Below are 11,351 nucleotides of genomic sequence, written 5' to 3'. Positions count from 1 at the left end.
AACAGGTGGAAAAATTACATGGGCTGCTCAAGGCATAGAGAGTATAGCCTAGCTCAGGGTACAGGGTGAAGGGGATATGGAGACAAAGTCAGAGCTGTAGGCAGGAGTAAGACTGTATTGCCTGTAGGGCATTAACTAATATAGACTAAGCTGCAGTAATGACGAAACCTCAAAATACAGCAGCACTGACATAGCAGCATATTACATTCTAGAGGTGAAGAATTTCTAGGGTTCTTGGGTAGCCCTGCTTATAGGTCGTCCAGTTTTTGCCACTTATTGCCCTTGCCATTAGGTGATATGCAGCAATCCAGGTGGGAGATGAAGGTAACTTGGGTCAAGGTATTGTAGGTAGAAATTTTATTTTATTTATTTTTTTTAATTAATTTTTATTGGTGTTCAATTTACCAACATACAGAAAAACACCCAGTGCTCATCCCGTCAAGTGTCCACCTCAGTGCCCGTCACCCATTCCCCTCCAACACCCGCCCTCCTCCCCTTCTAGGTAGAAATTTTAAATTCAGGATATATAGGGCTGCCTGGGTGGCTCAGCAGTTGAGGGTCTGCCTTTGACCCAGGGCATGATTCCAGAGTTCTGGGATCGAGTTCCACATCAGGCTCCCAAAAGGAGCCTGCCTATGTCTCTACCTTCTCTCTGTGTCTCTCATGAATAAATAAATAAAATCTTTAAAAAAAAATCTGGATATATAAAGGTAAAGCCAGAAGGTATTGCTGATGGTTCAAATGGTAAAAGAGGGAAAATGGTAATGAAAGATCCGTCCTAAGATGTTATACTAAAAATCAGGTCTTCCACTATATTTGAGAAATGTGTTGGGAAATACACATACTTATGTACCCACTGTAAAGTGTGATGCATGTTTTATGGGTTTGTGTGTGTGTGTCTGTTTAACAGAAAAGATCAATATATGTGCCAAGATTAATGGTACTGCCAGTTTGGTTATTCTGTGATATCAAAATGTACTCTTCCCTCTCAGTTCTAGAATATTAGTAAGCACAATGCCTCTTTTCTGAATAGCAGGCAGGGGGGGAAATGTGAATAAAGAAAACCCAAAAAGAAAGCGAAAGCTCCAGGATCTATTTCTAAATTAAATATTGCCTGACCTTGGGCAACTCATTCAACTTTCAAGGACATAAATATCCTCATCTGTAGAGTGGGGATAATGATACTAGTCTTATCTACCTCAGAGGATCATTGTGGATCCCAGTGGGATAAGAGATGTGAAAAGACTCTGTTTAAAATGTTAACATCATGGTGAATAATTTATATCACATTTTAAATTTCAATCTGATTCCTCCCATGGTACCACTTGGTAAAAGCAACCACTTTCATGCTTGTTCTCTCCAGTTCCCATGGCAATTTGCTTCTCAAAGCAGGTCAAGCAGACTCCAAAATAAACTTGCAAAGTTAGAATCTGTAGTTTTGGTATAATTAAGTTGTTGTTATTGTTGTTGTTTTTAGAAACTAATTTGTTATTTGTAACAAGTAGATTAAGCAATCTTATTAAAGAATGACAATTACAGTTTTCTAGATAGCCAACACCACATTTTAAATATAATAAGCAAGTTATCAGAAATGCTTCACCAATTCCTTTAATCAATCAGAAAGTCTGAATATTTTAATCTTTTATACATAAGGCAATTTGTATGATCCTTTCTAATAAATGTAGGACCATATTTTGGATTTAGGACTAACAAAATAAGCTTGGTTTGGTAACATGCAGGACAATTGGAAATCTGAGTTAAATCTTAATATTCATTTCTTTCCCAGAACTCTCATTGGAGAGCAATGCATGCTTTTTGTTGTACCAACAGGTTTTTGATGACCAACTTTCCTCAAACAAAATTGTACTTACTCTTAGGGCTATAACATCGTGTGCCTAAAGGAAATGCAACTCTGTGCTATAAATAGTGTATCTTCCCAATGTATTATATTTTACTGACAGGTTTTTGGGAAAATAGGTTAAAATTTTGAAACTCTATACTTAACGTTAAAATAAAAAAAATATTTATCATGGATTTCAGTGCAAAATTTGATTACTAAGAAAAGGTAGAAGACAGGAATTTAAAGAAATATTGTATTAATGGGTAAGCCCCTGACTCTCAGGGTTTGAATTTACTCCCTTTTCCCATTAGGGGCATATCAGTAAAAAATATCTCAAATGAACTACTTTAGAGTTCTAATCACACCCAAATGATTGATACACACATATGAAGTATTTTTTGTGCCTTTATTTGAGCCCTAAAATTGCATAGGCTAGAATGGATACAAAATATATTTGCAATATGATATTTTTCTTTTAAATCCTCTAGAATAAGTCCTAGAACTAATAGTACATAAAACAGACTATGATTCCAAGTATTGATAGCCTGATATGCCTAGTATATATAAAGCTTGATAAGACTGGCTTTGATCCTTAGGTTAGACTAGCTTTTCGGGGGACATTTATTGTATGGCATAATTAGTAAGCACAGGAATGAAACTGACCAGAGCCCTGATGGAATCCAAAGGAAAGTAACAATGTTTTGCAGACTCTTACATTTTTAAACTTGCAGTTTAGCCTTTACCTGTAGTCACACATTTCCACACTGTACATGTCTTTCCTGCATTTGATCCAGGAAATGAATACTGGGCATACACAAATCATACAATTTGACTTGGTGACCACCATATAGAGAAAGCATTTTTCTTCCCATTGCCTGTATATAGTCCAGAGAAGGAATCTGATTGGTCTTACCTAAACCAATCAGTTCTGCCCCAATACTGTGCTATCTATGTTCCTTCAGTTTGTATCATGTGCCCACTGATAATCAAGAGCACTGTTTTTGTATCAGAACTAGATGGAAGATAGGGTGAGAGAGCAAATGAATCAGCTTCTATTACAGTCAGGAAAATTTTCTACATAATTATTACACTGAAGCTTTAGTTTGTTTGCTTGTTTGTTTGTTTAAATCAGAGGAGTAGCATTGAATGACTCTGTACAATCTAAAGCAACCAGAACTAATGCCCAGGATTTTAATCTCTTTTATACTGATGCCATATTCAATGTCACCACATTACTTGATGAGGAATCTCTTTCTGCACAGGGCAGCATGATTCATTGTTGGATAACTTTGCTTCTTAGAAAAATACTGTAAGCCCAAATCTTACCTTCTGATTCCTTTTTCTAGTTTTACTTTTTGGGATGATATGGGCTGGACTTCCTCTTCTCATATCAGCTCCCATGTTTATTGAATACTTGGTATCCTTTCCAAATATTTGGTCTTCCACCTGGACACACTCAGTTTGTGTGATCTTCTGTCTCAAGAACTTGCCATTCTGATATATTTCTGATGGACACTTTCCGACAAATGATGCACATGTGACTAAGGGCAAGGAGAAGGGAGAGGAAAGAAAAAGAGAGGTAGGAAGAGTAATAGCTACCAGGTGACTGATATTCCAATGAGTAAGCTGATTAGAGGGCAGGTGGAAGAGATGGAAACTAATGGATGAACTTATTGTATTCACCCATCAAGAAAGGTGCATCATCCTAGGAAGAAATACAGAGAAAATTAGACACAACATCAGTCTTTTCTAATACAAAGAAGCAAGACTGTATTTAAACAGATGGTGTGTTCCAGAAGAAGAAAGATTACCGTAATTCAGTCATCCTTCAAAGCCATTCCAAATTTTAAGGTAGCTGCTCACTTAACCCTAATTGGGCACTGTCTTGCTACTCTTTTTCTTGTCAAATGTGTATTTATTCATTCTTTTGTTTTACTTCATAGCCTATATTCCTCCACAAAATGGGAACATCCAGGCATTTGTGGTCATATTCTCAGTGCCATAAGTAGGATGTTGACTATCTAGCTCTCTGTGGACCAGACAATAGAGCACCTTAAAAAGAATAGCTACCAAATATGGTAGATTAAGCTGAAAGTAACTGAGAGATTTCTAACTGTTCTTTTATTATACCTTCTGACATTTTCTTTATTCTTTTTTTGCCTTTTTTTCTGAATAAAATTGATAATATTGGGTAGATTTAAAGTATATGGCATGTTACTTTTATAGATTTATATATTGCATTATGGTTGCTGATATAGTGATATTTAGCACATTTTGTAATTATAGTACAATAGTATTCTCTATATTCATTATACTGTTCATTAGACCCCTATAGCTTATTTACTACTCATTTTCAGGGTGAAGCTTTAAACTCTGTTACTTTTATGCCATTTTTCATGCCATTTCTCTTGTAACCACCATTTTACTCTCTGGTTTTTATGGTTTAATTTTAAAAAATATTGATATTAATGATATCATACAATACTTTTCTTTCTCTGTCTGGCCTACAACTCTTACTATAATGTGCTCAAGGTCTATCCATGTTGTCAGAAATGGGAGGATGTCTTCCTTCCTCATGGCTATGGCATACTCCATTGTGTATGGAGTATTCCACATCCTTTCTTTTTTACACAGTAACCAATATTATCTTCTCCCTAGAAAATACACATATACTCCTACAGAGATCATGAATTATAAATTTAGGTGGAGTCCCACATTGGGCTGCCTACGAGGAGCCAGCTTCTCCCTTTGCCTATGTCTCTGCCTCTCTCTGTGTGTCTCTCATGAATAAATAAAATCTTTAAAAAAAGAAAAAAGAAAATCCGTCAAATTATTAATGATTTTTTTCTAGAAAACAACTTTTCAGTGATCAAGGGGGATAATGAAAATAATAAGTAGAAAGCTGCTGACAAAGGTTTCCAGATCCAAGAATGGCTTGTCGGCTATGGTAACCTCTCCGTACTCAAACAATTGTTGGACTGGCAACCCAATTGACTCCTGCACTATGGAAATTTCCAACCATATAACTATTCAATAGAGAAATAGAACTTAGAACAGACTGGTCATTTAGATAAGGTTTTATTAATAAAATTAGATAAACAGAGAACACATCCAAATTGTAGATCAAGAACAGAAGTAGTGGTGAGAAGAATTGGGAAAAAAAAAGGGAACTTGGGGAGAAGGATGATTAAGAATCATGAGAACATAATGAGTAGAGCAGCATATGAAGTAGTAAAAAAAAGTAACATTGGTGTCTGGGATACTTTATAGTAGATGTAATCAGGGAGGAAAGTGTCAAACACTTTTATCAAAAAGTCAGCAAAACTCTGTATATTTTGATGTGTGATCTTGGGTAATTTTATTCAATCAACTAGTAAATTACAGGGTTGAAAATTAAGCTTACATCTCTAGGATACAAAATACTATACTTTTAACCCATTACAATAAAATACTTCCAAACTACCTCCAAGCCATTTGGGATATCTTCCAATCTTTCTAACACACAGGCTTTGACATCTTTTTCTTTGGCAAATCTCTTTCTCCAAACCAATCTGTTCCCAGGAAATGGTCAGGTCTCAGCTATACTGCTGTGAGTATTTTTTAAATCTATTATGTTGTATTTGGATCTCCAATTTCTTCACTCCACATATGGGGCAGTTGATATATAGTGACTCAGTTCTCAAGTACTGGAGGCAGATGCCAGTGGGATTTCTAGAGGGAGATAGATATTTTCTTGAAACAGACACACCAAAATCAGCACACTTGCTACAAAAGGGTCAGACCTCTTTACCATGCATACCTTCTCTCCTACAATTGGCATGAACTACAAAGATTTCATTCAGTGTTTTCATATAACAGATATTTATTGAATGCCTACTCAAATTTAGGCACTGTTTCAGGTTCTGAGGTTTCAGTTAATCACAAAGGTAAGAAAAGGCTTCTGCCTCCTTTCTTAAAACTTTCACTTAAGAGAGGGAGTAAATATTATATAGGTCAATATATAAATAAAGAAAAATGTTATTTGATAATGATAGCTCCTGGGGAATAATGAACTATTGGTTCTAAGGAATGGAGAGATCTAGTCTTCCAAACCTAGGATACTTGGACTTCTAGGATTTCTATATAACTTAGGCTCCATGAAGTCCTTGAAATTGTATAAAAAATTGAGTGACTAGTAATATGCACATTCGGGGGAGGGGAGAATTTGTATCATTAATCAATATCTCAAAAGAATATGTAATCTGAAAAAGACTCAGAACACTTAGATTGAATGATGAGCCTTTCTGAAGAGGTGATGTTAGAGCTGAGACCTGACTGACGAACCAAGCTATGAGAATTTGTGGGTCACAGGTACTGAGCAGAATAGAGAGAAAGTTCCTGAGGCAAGAAAAGTTCAGTGAGATATAGGTGAATAAAGACTAGAAGAGATAAAAGAATGAGTTGGAGAGAAGTGTTCAAATACTCAAAGAAGGAGGCAAGAAATGGCTCTTATACTTAAGAATTTGTATTGAAAAAATGTGCTAAGAAACCATTACAGGGATTTAAGGGGAACTATAAGACATGATTTTATAAGATTACTCCTGGACAACAGATTATAAAGAAGCAAGAAGAAAAGTGCAGAGCCCACTTAAGAATGTCTTCTAAGTGTCCAAAGGAAAGGTGATGATGACTTCAGCAAGAGTAATTGTACACTAAATAGATGTATACATAAATAGATGTATACAAATTCCAGGCTATATTTGGCAAGTAAAGCTAAGAGAGTTTTCTTTGGAAATTATTCTGTTTTGATAATGATATGTTTGAAATATCTATTTGTACAATGTGTAGTCAATACACATTTTGGTTAAGAGCCAAATGGTAGAATTTTGAGTATTAAATCAAAATTTTACCAAAGTCAAATATAAATATCATTCTAGGATAGAAAAAAAGATCTCAAATTGTATAAAAATTGTATTGTTATTATAATTTCTTAATTACATTTTAATTGCTAAATTTTAAAGGTTTTGAATTATTGTCACAAGAAATAATAATTTTTCAGTAGTAATAGCCTTTAGATAGTAATTATAAATGCCTGCTCATTTTCAACTGATGTCTCTGAAGGAGTATATTATTTTTACCCCTCAAATTTTTTCCTAATTTTCTTAATATTGTATATAATGATTAGACTTGAAATTACTTATTTTTATAGCTTTTTTTTTTAACTCTCAAGGCATTTATTTATTAAAACGTTCTCTGCCAAGATTTCACATTAGCTTAAAATTCAAATCAGTCTTTACATTTCTCTACTGAAGACTCCACCTCAGTGTACGACATAAAAGCACCTTCTCCAGCAGTGAGTGTTACCAGCGTCCACACAGTGAGCCCCACAGTCAGCTTCTCTGTTCCCCAGGTGACCCACCTAGATGTTAATACTGCTCTGCTACACGGTAAAAGCTCCTAACTCAAACTCATTAGAAAAGGGATGAAACTTCTGCAAAGTGCATTTTAAGAAGAGGTACTGTTTGTTCATGAAAAGAAACCAGTGAGTTTCTTTTAAAAGGGAGTATTTTACAGTTAAGCACATGATTTGGAGTGAAGAATTCAGATGTTGCTCTGCTGGTCCAGGCTGTTAATACTCTTCTTGTTTGTTCCTCCCGTGGGCCCCCTTCATGAGGTATCACAAAGCCTTCATCTGTGGCATAGAGAATGTCCACGATCCTCTGCAATACAGGGTTGTTTCCCCCTTCATTCTCCTGGCAAATCAAATCAATGTTTCTTAGCTTTCCAAAGTAGAAATCTTTCTTTCTCCAAATCTTCAACGGTAATTTTCAATACATTGACCTGCTGCATCAATTCAGCTGCTTCATCATCTCCGTTGCCCACACCAGGATTCTTTCCCACCACACCCGGGCCAGCCTTATCAGTTCCAGTAGTTCTATGTGTTGCAATGGGCCTCTGTAGAGCTGCACTGCTAGAGCTGAGAGGTTTCTTTGGTTTGTTCAGAGCTGGAGCAACATGGGACGGGGCCACTGCAGTTTCTTGACCTTGTCTGGCAGCTACAGGGTCATAGTCTTTTCCATCATAATTTGCATTAAAAAACTTCTTGAACCACTGAACAAATTCAAAATTGTCCTGAAACTTTCCTTTTACTAATTTGTCCACAGGAATTATTTTGTCAACATCTATTGTCTTAACACCTGCTTGTAGTGTTTGGAAGTTCTGGATGTATTCAATGCTCTGGGTTAGCGTGGAATTTCACTTTCTTCAAGGCAATGGAGCCAGGGAACAGCATGTCCCTAAACTGACAATAGGCAGCCCCTGAGCATAACTGTTCGATCTTTGTCAGATTCAGCTGCAGACACTCATTGATCCAGGCCAGCATGTCATGTCGACTTAGGTTATCACAGGTGACAGACATGGAGTATATACGTTCACTGCCATCTTCAGCTCGCGGCGAGACCGCGTCCACTGCCTGTGCTCAGCTTCAGTTCGGCTTCCTCTCGTTCAAACCGCCCGACGACTTTTATAGCTTTTTCACTTTGTTGGTATTTTGAGGAAGTGAGATAAAAATTGTGCCTTTCAGCCCCCATAAGATGTAAAATATTCCTCAGACTGTTTGTTTTTGACTCATAACTTTAATTTTATATACATTTTAATGGTCATATTGTTAAATGTCATGATTGTGAGTCTACTAAATATTTGTGTAAATAGAATTGTGATGAAATATGATTTTAGTTATTCTGTTCTATATTATTATTTAGTTTTTTTAGTCATTTCTTGATTCAAAACATGTCATGATCTTTCTAAAATTATCAAGGCAAATTATTCTCTTACTATTCTTATTAAATGACTGCCTACTTACCTAAAATTATCTTAATTATTTTACATAAAATTGAGTTTTCAAATCAACATTTATTATGAAGGATTTATAGGTGTATTAATAAATATAGATATCTAATTCAATTAATATTTTAAACACATGGATTTCACTAGAATATTTAAGTATATTTTAAAATACATATTCAGAAATTGACAATAAGTTCAATTCATATGCAAATTAAATTACAAAGATGTAGTAATCAAAACAGTATGGTGCTTGCACAAAAAGAGGTATGTAGATCAATGGAACAGAATAGAAATCCCAGAAATAAATCCACAATTATATGGTCAATTAATCTTCAACAAAGGGGGCAAGAATACACAATGGGAAAAAAGGTAGGCTCTCCAACAAATGGTGTGGGAAAACTGGACAACTATATGTAAAACAATGAAACTGGACCACTTTGTTACACCATACACAAAAATAAACACAAGATGGATTAAGGACTGAAATTTGAGACCTAAAACCATAAATATCCCATAGGAGGGAACAAGTTGTAATTTCTCTGACAATGGCCATAGCAACAATTTCTAGATATGTTTCCTGAAGCAAAGGATATAAGAGCAAAAATAAATTATTGGGACTATATCAAAGCAAAAAAGCTTCTGCACAGCAAAGGAAACAACCAACAAAAAATAAAAGACAATCTACTGAATGGGAGAAGATATTTTCAAATGACATACCTGGAAAGAGTTAATATCCAAAATATATAAAGAACATATACAACTCAAAACCAAAAACCCCTGAATAATCCAATTTTAAAAATGGAACGAAGACACAAACAGACATTTCTCCAAAGAAGACATCCAGATGACCAACAAACACATGAAAAGATGCTCAACATCACTCATCATCAGGGAAAAGCAAATCAAATCCACCATGAGATATTACCTTACACTGTCAGAATAGCTAAAATAAAAAACACAAGAAACAACAAGTATTGGCAAGAATGAGAAGAAAAAGGAACCCTTGTGCACTCTTGGTGGGAATCCAAACTGGTGTAGCCAATGTGGAAAATTGTATGGAGGTTCCTCAAAAAGTTAGAAATAGAACTACTGTATGATCTAGTAGTTGCACTCCTGGGTATTTACCCAATGATGAAAACACTAATTTGAAGGAATATATACATTCCATGTTTATTGCATTGTATTATTTACAATAGCCAAACTATGGAAGCAGCCCAAGGGTCCATTGACAGATGAATGAATAAACAAGATGTGGAATATATTTATAATGATGTATTATTCAGCCATAAAAAGAACGAAGTTTTGCTATTTGCAATAACATGGATGGATCTAGAGAATATAATGCTAAGTGGAATAAGTCAGTTAAAGAAAGAAAAATAATTTCACTCGTGGAATTTAAGGAATGAAGCTAAATAAAGGAGGGAAAAGGGACAAACCAAAAAACGGACTCTTAACTATAGGGAACAAACTGATGGTTACCAGAGGAGAGGTGGGTGGAGGCATAAATGAAGTAGGTGAAGGGAATTCAGAGTGCACTTACTTTGGGACACCTGGATGGCTCAGTGGTTGAGCGTCTGCCTTTGGTTTGGGCTGTGATCCTAGAGTCTTGGAATCAAGTCCCACATCAGGCTCTCCACAGGGAGCCTGCTTCTTCCTCTGCCTATGTCTGCCTCTCTCTGTCTCTCATGAATAAATGAATAAGATCTTTAAAAAAAGAGTACATTTACCTTGATGAGCAGAGAGTATTATATGGAAGTATTGACTCACTGTATCATCCACCTGACACTAATATAACACTGTATGTTAACTACATTGGAATTAAAAAAATGGCGGCCAGAAAAGCTCAGACCCTCCTCTCAAAGTTCGAATTACATTCCTTTTTCAAATGCTAACAAACAGACATAGATGCAATACATACATATTATCATCATTATATTAATGATAATTTACACAGTCACCTGATTACTCACTGTACATTTTATTTAAATGTGCCAGAAATGAGATGGAAGCATATGGCTATTTAGTTTTTCAAAGTCAAAATGTAAACATATGGATACTTCATTATGGATGTGGTTTGTGTGAGAAAGAAATAATAAAACTCAGTGGATACCAATCTATGAGCCCAAAGAAAAATTATTCTTAAATATATGTTTTTTTTATATTTAATGAAAATCAGCTTTTAGATTAACCAACCAACTCCTATACCCAAACGTTTTGGCTAATAGGATTTCTGTAATTGTCTGGAGCTTATTGGAGAATGAATAAAGGCAGCATACTGATGCTTCCTATAACTATGTACATATTAACAAACCTATCACTATAGTAAAAAGGAGATGCAAAGAAAATATTATTTGTTTGTTTTCTATCATCTCCTACCTATCCCCAGCCCCAAGAATATTTGAGTGTGCCAGAATATTTATTGGTGTGCTTTTCTGAATATGCAATTTGTTTTGCCCCCCATGTTCCCATAAGGCCAATATTCCCAGGGAAGGTAATTACAAATGTTGTATAGTCTATAATACAAGTTATATCAATCAAGTACTCCAGTTATTTTTTGCTCATATTCTAAGCCTTAGTTGAGAATGTTGCCATGTACTTGGTCAGGCAGGTCTGGGGACTTAAATATTATAGACCCTGACTGTCATCTTATAAAAAATAGTCAAGTTCATATCACACTGATAGGACC

The 11,351-nt window shown here is 35.4% G+C and overlaps 1 pseudogene; it reads right to left on the bottom strand.

Moving 5' to 3' along the window:
* Positions 1-7,585: 7,585 nt before the first annotated feature.
* Positions 7,586-8,237, bottom strand: LOC112918782 (microtubule-associated protein RP/EB family member 1 pseudogene; annotated as a pseudogene).
* Between the last annotated feature and the right edge of the window lie 3,114 nt (positions 8,238-11,351).

The sequence above is a fragment of the Vulpes vulpes genome, chromosome 13 (genome assembly GCF_048418805.1).
Source record: "Vulpes vulpes isolate BD-2025 chromosome 13, VulVul3, whole genome shotgun sequence".
In the NCBI taxonomy this organism is placed as follows: Eukaryota; Metazoa; Chordata; class Mammalia; order Carnivora; family Canidae; genus Vulpes; species Vulpes vulpes.
This window is presented reverse-complemented; position numbering and strand designations above follow the sequence as displayed.